Source organism: Oryza glaberrima, chromosome 6, assembly GCF_000147395.1.
Source record: "Oryza glaberrima chromosome 6, OglaRS2, whole genome shotgun sequence".
NCBI classification, from domain to species: Eukaryota; Viridiplantae; Streptophyta; class Magnoliopsida; order Poales; family Poaceae; genus Oryza; species Oryza glaberrima.
Genome location: NC_068331.1, coordinates 10,240,867 through 10,250,659, shown reverse-complemented (window position 1 = coordinate 10,250,659; position 9,793 = coordinate 10,240,867). Strand labels below are relative to the sequence as shown.

Below are 9,793 nucleotides of genomic sequence, written 5' to 3'. Positions count from 1 at the left end.
CAGTGTTTTTTCTGTTTTGATGTTTGGGCTAGATTTGCAGCCATGTTGTATCTGCTTATTAGTCTGCGTTGGCCCAATCATATTTTGGCCTTTTTTTTTGCCTGTCTATTTTTTTTAAGTCCATTGGATGCAAATCTAAGGGGATAAAAAAATTTGGGTGATTGTTTCCTCAAAAATCACACTACAGATGCATAGGCAGTTCCTACACAGTTTGATTTTAATATTATGAGAAATAGTGTAAGTGGAAATACAATTTAAAAATAATTTAAATTTATATTAAATATATATTATAGAATAAGAGTTCAGGCAAGAGTTCAATTTGGAAATATTTGAAATTCAGATAAAAACTAAATATAAGAGATAGAGTCGATGTAGAAAAATAAAATGTTGACGTATCTTAAATTAAGGTTGAAAATAAATATTGTTCAGAAATAAGTTCATAAGAAGTAAAATTTATACTAGAAAAAAAATCCAATTTAATGAATAATTTTTGAAATGTACGAAATTTGCAATAAAAATTAATTGGATCAAAAGAAGAGTCTATTTAGAAAAATCTTAAAGTTATATTAAAAATTTAAAAATTATTAATATTGAGATAAGGAAACATCTATAAATACAATTTACGGTTATATAATTTAGTTTTAATAATAAAAAATAATTAATATTGAGAAAAGAGTCCATCTAGAAATAAAATTTAGAAGCTTTTAAAACTTTTGATTAAAAATAAATATTATGGAGAAACGAGTTAATGCAAGAGTATATTCTAGATTTAGATTAAAAGTAAATAATATGAAGAGAAAGAGTCCACGTAGATATGGAATCTGGAATTATCTTAAATTCAGGTTGAAATAAGAAAATAAATAGTATTGAGAAAAGATTGTATGTAGAGTACAATTTAAAAAATAATAATCTCAATAAAAGTAAATAATATTGACAGAAGATTTCAGACCTATGAGATGAAAAGTAGCTAGAAATTCTCACATTAATTTAAAATTCTTAGAATTCACATATCAATGAAAGAAAAAGAAATAGCTTGATGGCCCAATTTAAATAAAAAATACAACTAACAAATGATATTAGATCCTCAAACCTGTACTAACGTATTAACAAAGTTTAGGAAGTTTAGGGTCCAAAGTATCAGTAACAAGAACGAAATAAAAATATGGAAAAGTCTATGCGTAGTAAATTTTGTCTTAATAATCTCTTACTTGCACTACGTGTCACGCTGTGACTACATCTAGATTTCCTATAACTTTCATTTTCTTATCAAACGGTTGAGATAATTGTTTGTAAGAGTTTTGTAAAAGAAATTTAGTACGTGTAGCAGTGCTCTAAAAATATAAGAATATTAGTAGTTAAAAAGTGTTGATTACGATTGGTATTTTTTATCTGAGATGGGTTGTAAACTATCATAATATGCCATATTATATTGTATAATACGATCGTTTAGTAGAATGTCATTAGGAATAATACGATGCCACTAATTGTTTAAAGTTGAGACGGAGGGAAGAAGAGAAACAAATAACCACAAAGGTTATATATCATTAATTTTTTTTGCGGGGATATATATCATTAATTTATTGTAGTTAATAATATACTAAAGGATGCATCATGTTTAGTCTATGCCCATATATATCTTATTAATTAATGTTTAGTTTAGTGAGGGAGGACGCGACAAGCCGCTGATCGACGAATCCGACATTGCCCGACTCCCCTACCTTCAAGCTGTCATCAAGGAGATCCTCCTTCTGCGAACAGTGCTGGCACACTCAGCGTATGCCATCTCAGCCTCGACTGCACCCTCATCCCTCGTCAACCGCGTTCGCCTCCACGCGGTTTTCTGCCGCTAGCGCGCCAACGCCGAGCAGCAGGTGTTGCCTCCTACCTATGCGGCGGAGGAGGACTGCTCGAGTAGGGAATGGGCAGCGGTGGATCTATCGGCTTGCTGAAGAAGAAGGGCGGAGTCGGCTCCTCCTCGTAGCGTGACCGATGCTCCTAGACGATGGGCAGAAGAGGAGGGCGCGACCTCCCTCGCAGCGCCGGTGGATGAGGTGGAGGCAGCAGACTTCCTCTGTGAGCGGCGCTAGCTAAGGCACGAGGATGGGGATGGGGAGGGGAACAATGGTGAGAAGAGAGAGATGGGAAAAAATAAGTGGGGAAGATGAAGGAAGAAGAGATGGAACTGACATATGGGTCTCAAATCTAGAGTTATTTTGGTTTATATGATGATGAAAAGCATGATAAGTAATGACATGGATACGGAAAAAATGAATCGTAATGTTATTTTGCGAATCGACATATTTTCAATGGGATGGATTCAATTAACCTGAAAACACCACTCGGTTCTTACCCCTTCCCACATTGAAAGAACCTCTGAGTTCCCACCCCATATGCTACATCCTTGAAAACAAGGCTCCAGAAAACCGAGAAAGAAAAAAGGAAAATACGGGAGAAAAAAAATTAAACCCCTTTCCCCGGAGAAAAAAAATGGAGCCACTTTCTGATCCTGTTACAGGAGAAAAAAAACACGTTCCCCAGATCTAGTTAGGAGAAGCTTGGCTGCAATTTAAATCATGATTTTGGATTTGCAGTGTTGTATTATAGACTCGATCGATGGAGTCGTTCTTTCTTTTGAACTGAGTGACAAAGTCAGTCTTTTTATTTCAGGCACAAAGTCGGTCTTTTTATTTCAGGCACATAGTCAGTCTTTTTTTTTCTCTAAAATTAAGTATTGAAAATGACCATACTCTTATATATATAGCGTTCGGCAGCAGGAGATTATGAGAGAGTTTGTTTCCTTTTTTACACGCACGCTTCCCGAACTACTAAACGGTATATTTTTTTGAAAAAAAATTATATGAAAGGTGCTTTAAAAAATTCATATTAATCCATTTTTGAAGTTTAAAAGAGTTTATACTCAATTAATCATGCGCTAAGAGCAAGGATAATAATACAACCAGCTACTTACTGTGTAGATCTTTATAACCTATCTCTCAGCTTATTCATATAGTGGTTAACTCTTTACTATAAATATATGGCACACATGCCTGTCTCATAGATTTTCTTGGTTCCTGTGCCTAACCCGGCTGTAAACTTACAACACGCTTCTTATCTCTCTCCTCTCCTCTCTCATCCACATCAGCATTCAGTTGTCTTATATTGAAAGGAAGACTACCAGACATTTGCCCAGTAGTGTATTTTATAAAAAGAAGATAAAGTATTTACAACAAAAGGAAAAAAGAAAAATTACAAAAGGCTACAACCTCCTTGAAGATCTATAAAATTTGTAACCCTCTGTTATACTTGCTCTAATAGCTCACCTTATTTTACGTATCTTCTCGATTTCTCTTTCCTTCTCCTGTCAAACTCATTCGAGTTGCATGATAAAGCATAGCAGAGGACCAGACAAGCTGAGATCACAATATCAGATCAACTTCACTTTTCAAAAGACGAGGACTGAAAATGTAACCATGGTCAGTCTCCATGTAATAATGCCGAACCAGTACATGTCATCGCTAGTGGGGAACAGCTATAGGAGTATCTGTGTATCACCATGCGTGGCACATATATATGTAGCACCCTCTCTTGCAATTGAGTACTTGAAACCTCGTGTCAACGAAACAAAAGTACTTGAAACCCTTAAACCTCCTTTCGATCTGTGGCAACTCGATCCCAACAAAAATGGAGAACAAGTCTGCGCAAGACCCGCACCGGCCATTAGAGTACAACCTGCAGAAATACCTGCTGCTGCTGGCCACCATGGTGGCCACGGTGACATACACCGCCGGATTCAACCCACCGGGAGGCGTCTGGCAGGAAACCGAGGCAGGGCACCTCGGCGGTGACTCCATCATCCGGAACACCCACTACCCCCGGTACATCATGTTCTTCTACTGCAACGCGGCCGCGCTCGCTCTGTCGATCGTCGTCATCGTCCTCATCTTCATCCTTGCCATCCTGCACGAGAAGAACGGTATATGGATCTCCATGTTCCCACTTCGCCTTGCCATGGTGCTGAACCTGGTTGGCCTCGGGGGGGGCCTATGCTGCCGGCATGAGCCGGCACGCGCTAACGGCAGGGAATCTCTCTGCGTTAGCGGCGGTTTTCTTGTATATGGTGGCTCAAACTGTGATGACACAGTTTCTCTGGGACCAGAACGACAAGAACCACCTGGAAGCGATCGGCCAAGGCACAGGTAATAATCCTCCTAATCCAGAGCACTTGGTGGGAGCCATATCACCCGTGGTTTCGCGGGAAGAAGAATCACAACAACCAGGTAAGGAGAAGGAGGAGGAGGAGGAAAAGAATCGGCGCCGCAAGGTCCTGATGCTGCTCGCGACATTCGTGATGAGCGTCGCGTACGTGGCTGGGTTGAGCGCACCAGGCGGCTACTGGGAGCGCAACCAGGAGGAGGGACGCCATCATGCAGACGCGGGTGACCCAGTCCTGTGGGTACACCACTCTGTCCGCCTGAGGGCGTTCTTTGGCTGCAACACCACATCGTTCGTTGCGTCCCTGCTTATTATCATGCTGCTCTTGGACCAGAAGCAGAAGATCATCTTCCTACCCCTGGACATGAAGAGGAAGGCTGTCCCTGGACGGGCCCACATGCTCTATGCTTACATCACCATTGCTCTTGTTGGCCTTGTGGGGGCCTATGTTGCCGGCAGCTGCCGACATAGTGATACTACAATCTATGCGCTCAGTCTGGTTGCTGCCGTTCTTATCTACATTGGCATCCTCAAGGTGGTCTTGGGCTGCATGCCTAAACTTTCACAAACACCAAAAGCAAGTAGCAGGTATTAATATAACACATAAATATACTTATATATTTTGTCCTAAGGTTAACACCAAGTTTATTTAATTTTGGTTTGAACTTTTTCATGGATATGAATTGTTAGGTCTGGCGAGAATAATGAGAATAATGAAGACGCTTTTCGAGATAAAACACCAACCAATTGTGGTTTACCGAGTAATATGAACAATGAAGACGATATTCTGGAGAAGGCTCAATCTCTTGTTGTACTACTTTCCACTCTCATTGCAACCGTCACTTATCAAGCAGGGCTGGACCCTCCAGGTGGTGTATGGCAGGAGAATCAGGATGGACACAAGGCTGGCAAGCCAATCCTCATGTCCACTCAAGCCAAACGCTATAAGGTATTTTTCTACTGCAACTCTACAGCCTTTGTAGCATCCTTGGTCATCATCATCTTGGTCCGGTATAAGCCTTTGCTCAAACGCCACATACTTGAGGTAGCCATCATACTAGATTTGTTCGGTCTCGTGGGAACCTATGCTGCCGGGATGTAAGCACATCCATTTATGTCATTACTTTGGCTGGCGCTGTCCTGATCTATGTGGTAATTCATATTGTGTTCGTCACTCTCGAAGATGAGGATAAGAACAAGACAAGTGTGCACAGCACTGTTCAAACTGGTCCACCTGCGATAAATCCTCCTCCAAGTGATTTATATGTCCACAAAAGGCGCAAAAGGTTGCTCTTTTTCTCTGTCTTAGGTGCAACCCTCACTTACCAAGCTGGGCTGACCCCACCTGGTGGATTCCGGCTTAAGGACGATGAGTTATCACATCACGCAGGTGTTCCGGTCCTCTTGTATAACTATCCACGCCGTTACAAGACATTCTTTTATTGTAATTCATTAAGCTTCATGTCAGCCATCGCCCTCATCATACTCCTTGTTAACCCCAATCTATATAGGCCAGCGATTCGAAGCTATGCTCTCTCTGTTTGCGTAGCTACAGGCTTGCTTGCTCTCATGAGTGCCTATGCTGCTGGAAGCACACAGCATCTCAAAACATCCATCTATGTCTTCGCATTGGCGGTTTTACTACTCTTGGTGATGATCTTATTCCTAAAGTTGTTCCCTTCGACAATGTCTGTTGCGAAAGTTAAAAAGAATGATGGGGACAGAGCTAGGAGTTTAAAACAGCATGCCAAGCGCAAGTATTTGATGTTGCTAGGAGTTTTGGCTGCAAGTGTCACTTATCAGGCGGGCCTAAACCCACCTGGCGGGGTGTGGCAGCATAATAGCAACGGCTATACTATTGGCGACTCGGTTATGCATGACAATATGAGGCACCGTTACCACATTTTCTTCTACAGCAACTCCTTTTCCTTCGTGGCGTCCGTTGTTGTTATCGTCCTGTTGCTGCCAGAGGAATTGCTAGAGAAGAACAGATGGCTAACGGTGATGAACGGCACGGTCGTGCTAGACTTGCTTGGCCTCCTACTGGCGTATGTGTCTGGCTCCAGTATGAGGTGGGAGCCTTCGGTGTTTGTTATCGTGATGGTTGTTGCAGCGCTGGGCTGTGCTGCTGCCCACAAGTTTCTGCTGCCCACTGGGAGGTCTCAGAAACTCAGAAAGCACACTGGATGTTGCATTATTGTTAGAGGCATAAACAACAGCAACAGGGAAGTAGTCTAGTTTAGGGAAATTACATGTTCAATACTTCCCTATGCAGTTTGGAACTTTGCTCTGTTTATTGTATTCATGAATGCATGTACTACGTTCTGTACTATATTAGCTTTCTCAATTTATGTTGAATTTACCGAATTCTTTGGAGCCAAATTACTCTCATAATTTTCAGCAGCAAAAGGATATTCACGTAATTAACAAAAGTTCTTCAGAAGTACGTAAACATTTTTATTTAGCTCACCGTAAATATTACTATATGGGATAAGATGCGGCCTATGTATAGCAATTTTAAATAGGCCGTAAACGTGAGGTCCTCTGGTGACGATGCTTGTGTAAGAATGGATTTTGCATGGACCAAAATAGGCACGCTGACGATGTAATATTGGCCTAATAGGCCACGGTGAATTCAATTCAGCCCACGTGCAATGCTTGAAATTCTCGAATCCGATCCTTTTCTAACATATGACAGTAGCCCGTGACAAGATAAGATGGACCCAAATTAGGAAGATACCAATTGGCCTTCCCCAATTTAGGTCTGAAATTGTCCTGCTGATAATGTGTATTCAGTTATAAATAGGCAATAATTTGGGCCTTCGAAATTTGTAAATGTGCCCTAATTGGCCTATGAAAAGGTGATAGTTTTGGTGTACAAAGTTTCGGCTTAGAAAATTTGTGTGTACAAAGTCTTCTGGTATTTGTTTAAAATGTTTTGATGTGGAAAGTTTTCACGTACAAAGTTTTTACGTAGTAAGTTTTTGCATATAAAATTTCTGTGTTGATAAGTTTTGGCCTAGGATGCCCGAAAGCAAGCATATATATAATCGTAACAAATTTCTCCTCGGGAGCCATAAAAAAGGAAAATAACACTTTACCGTAAAAGAAAAGCGAGCCCAGCACGCACTTGCCAGGAACATAAATAAACACCACCAAAAAGCACCTGTGCACTAGAAACGGAAAGGTTCGCTGAGATTCTAGCTAGCGACTGATCGCCCATTAGACATTTCGGATACGGTGGGATACAACATAGACCAAATTAAATCCAAGAAAATGGCCAGAACGGATATATATATATATATATATATATATATATATATATATATATATATATATATATATATATATATATATATTTTGAGTGAGGACACTATTTTGAAATATAAATTATTGGAAGTTGATCTAATGGTTGAAAAAATGTGATTGATAACAAAATAAAAACCCATAGGAATTGCTTCACTAGCGAGATAGTAAAAGAGCATCATATGTGTCATGTGTCACAACCTGATTTCCTTTCAGGGTTTTAAAAACCGTATAATAAATCATTCATAGAATTTCTAAATAAATTATAATCAATTAACATGTGAAGTGAATATGGGAATAAAATTCATTTAATAAATCATGGCTAGATTATTTTTCATAAATTCTCCATTCCCTAAAATATTCTATATAATTTTCTTGCAATTTTTAGAGATCAATACCTAGTTTAATAATCCAAAGCATATTTAGTGATTATTGAAATTGAAAAAAAAAACCCTCTTCATCTTTGAGCAGAGTCTGGCCCAATCCTTCTCCTTTCCCCGCGCCTGCTTTTTTTCCCTCCATCTCCACATGCCACCTCAAGCCCACTTCCTCCTCTCTTACGGGCCAGCGTCCCTTTCACTGCCAAACTAGCTTGCCAACCTGGCCACCACTGTGCTGCCCCTATCGGTGGCTCGCGAGATGTAACGCGCCGATTTTTGTTTAGGATTAAAAATCATTTAATAAATCATTTTTAGAAATTATATTAAAAGTTAAAACAATTTAATCAAGTGAATTATAGAGGGAATTAAAGATTTCCTTTAAAAATCATGGTCGGGAATATTTTGTAATGTTCTTTGTGCCCTAAAATACTTTCCGGATTTTTCCGTGAATTTTCGGAGCTCAAGAAGTATTTATAAGCACACAAAGTTCATTAAACCCACTTAAAATAAAAAGAAAACAAATAAAATCCCCCTTTCTTTGTCTTTGGGCCGCCCTAGCCCAATCCCCCTTTTTCCCTCCCGCGGCCCGCGCGCCCCCTCCTTTCTCTCGGCCAGCCTTCACCTCCTCTCTCAGGCCGTCGGCCCGTCTCCCTCAAGTTTGCATTGCCTCCCGTCTCCTCCCTCTCCCGAGCCGCCGACAGGTGGGGCCCACCTGTCGGGCTCATCCCCAACCTCCAGCTCCTCCAACAGCCGCCATGGCTGCCGGCCTCCAACCCACATCGCCGTTTCCTCCGGTCCCCTCGCGCCCTCTCCCGTGCAGTCCAGGACGACGCCCCTCCCCTCCACCTCGCGCCCATCCCGACGCCACTCTCCCCACTCCTCCCCGCAAATACCGAAGCCACTCTCCCCATGTTGCCGCCCCATTCCGGCCGCCAATTCCGCCCGCCTCGGCCACGATCTCCACCTCCCGGGGCTATAAAAAACCATCCCTGTAGCCTCCTCTCCCTTTACCCCCAATTTCCCAAGCTCCCTGCGCCCTCTCCCGCTCTCCCCACGCAAGCTCAAGCACCGCTGCCCGCCGGCGTGCTCCAGCCGTACACCACCGCCTCTCTAGCCTCCACCGCTCCACGCCACCGCCTCCACCGGCTTCGCTGAATAATGCCGCCCGCCGGCCTCCACTCGGTTTCCTCCAACCGCCATCGGAACCACCTCCCCACCGTGTAACCTCCCTCCGCCTCTTGCCGTCGATCTCCGGCCGACAACTGCCCGAGCCCTAGCCGCTCCCACGCTGTGCCGCCGCCACCGCCGGCATCGCCCCGCCGAGCTCCACCTCGGCATCCACCCTATTTTCCCCCTCCACCACCGGAACCACCATTCCACCATCACACCCGAGCCGCCCCACCTCCACCGCCTCCAATCGCTCCCCGCTGGCGAGAGAGGTCTCGCCCGGCCGTGCTACTGCCTCCCACAACACCGTCGCTCCGCACCGCACGACGTCCGCCGCTCCCCTTCCCCAATCCACCACCGAATCGCCACCTTCACCGTGAACCTGAAGCCACCGCCGCATTCGCTGCCTCCAGCCGTCGTTTGCCGCTGCTGCCAACCACTCCATGCGGCGCCATCGCCTCCTTCGGCTTCGCCATACCGTGTCGCTCCTCGGCCACCACTCCACCGGGCCAAATCGTCGCTGGACTCGTCTCCCCGCGCCTTCCGGTGAGTCTCGTCGCCATTGTCCACTCCGGCCGGTGTTTCTCGCCACGTCGCAACTCCTCCTTCTCCCTAACCACTCTCATTTGGTTCCCCAGGCCGCGGCCGTCCTCATCTGCCTCCTCCCGAGCGCGCCCGTCGCCGGAGCATCGCCGTCTCCCTCCGCCCGAGCTCCGCCGGCCGCCTCT

At 43.7% G+C, this 9,793-nt stretch overlaps 1 pseudogene; it reads left to right on the top strand.

Annotated features, from left to right (window-relative positions):
• Positions 1-3,681: 3,681 nt before the first annotated feature.
• On the top strand, positions 3,682-6,451 carry LOC127776889 (uncharacterized; annotated as a pseudogene).
• The last annotated feature ends 3,342 nt before the right edge of the window (positions 6,452-9,793 follow it).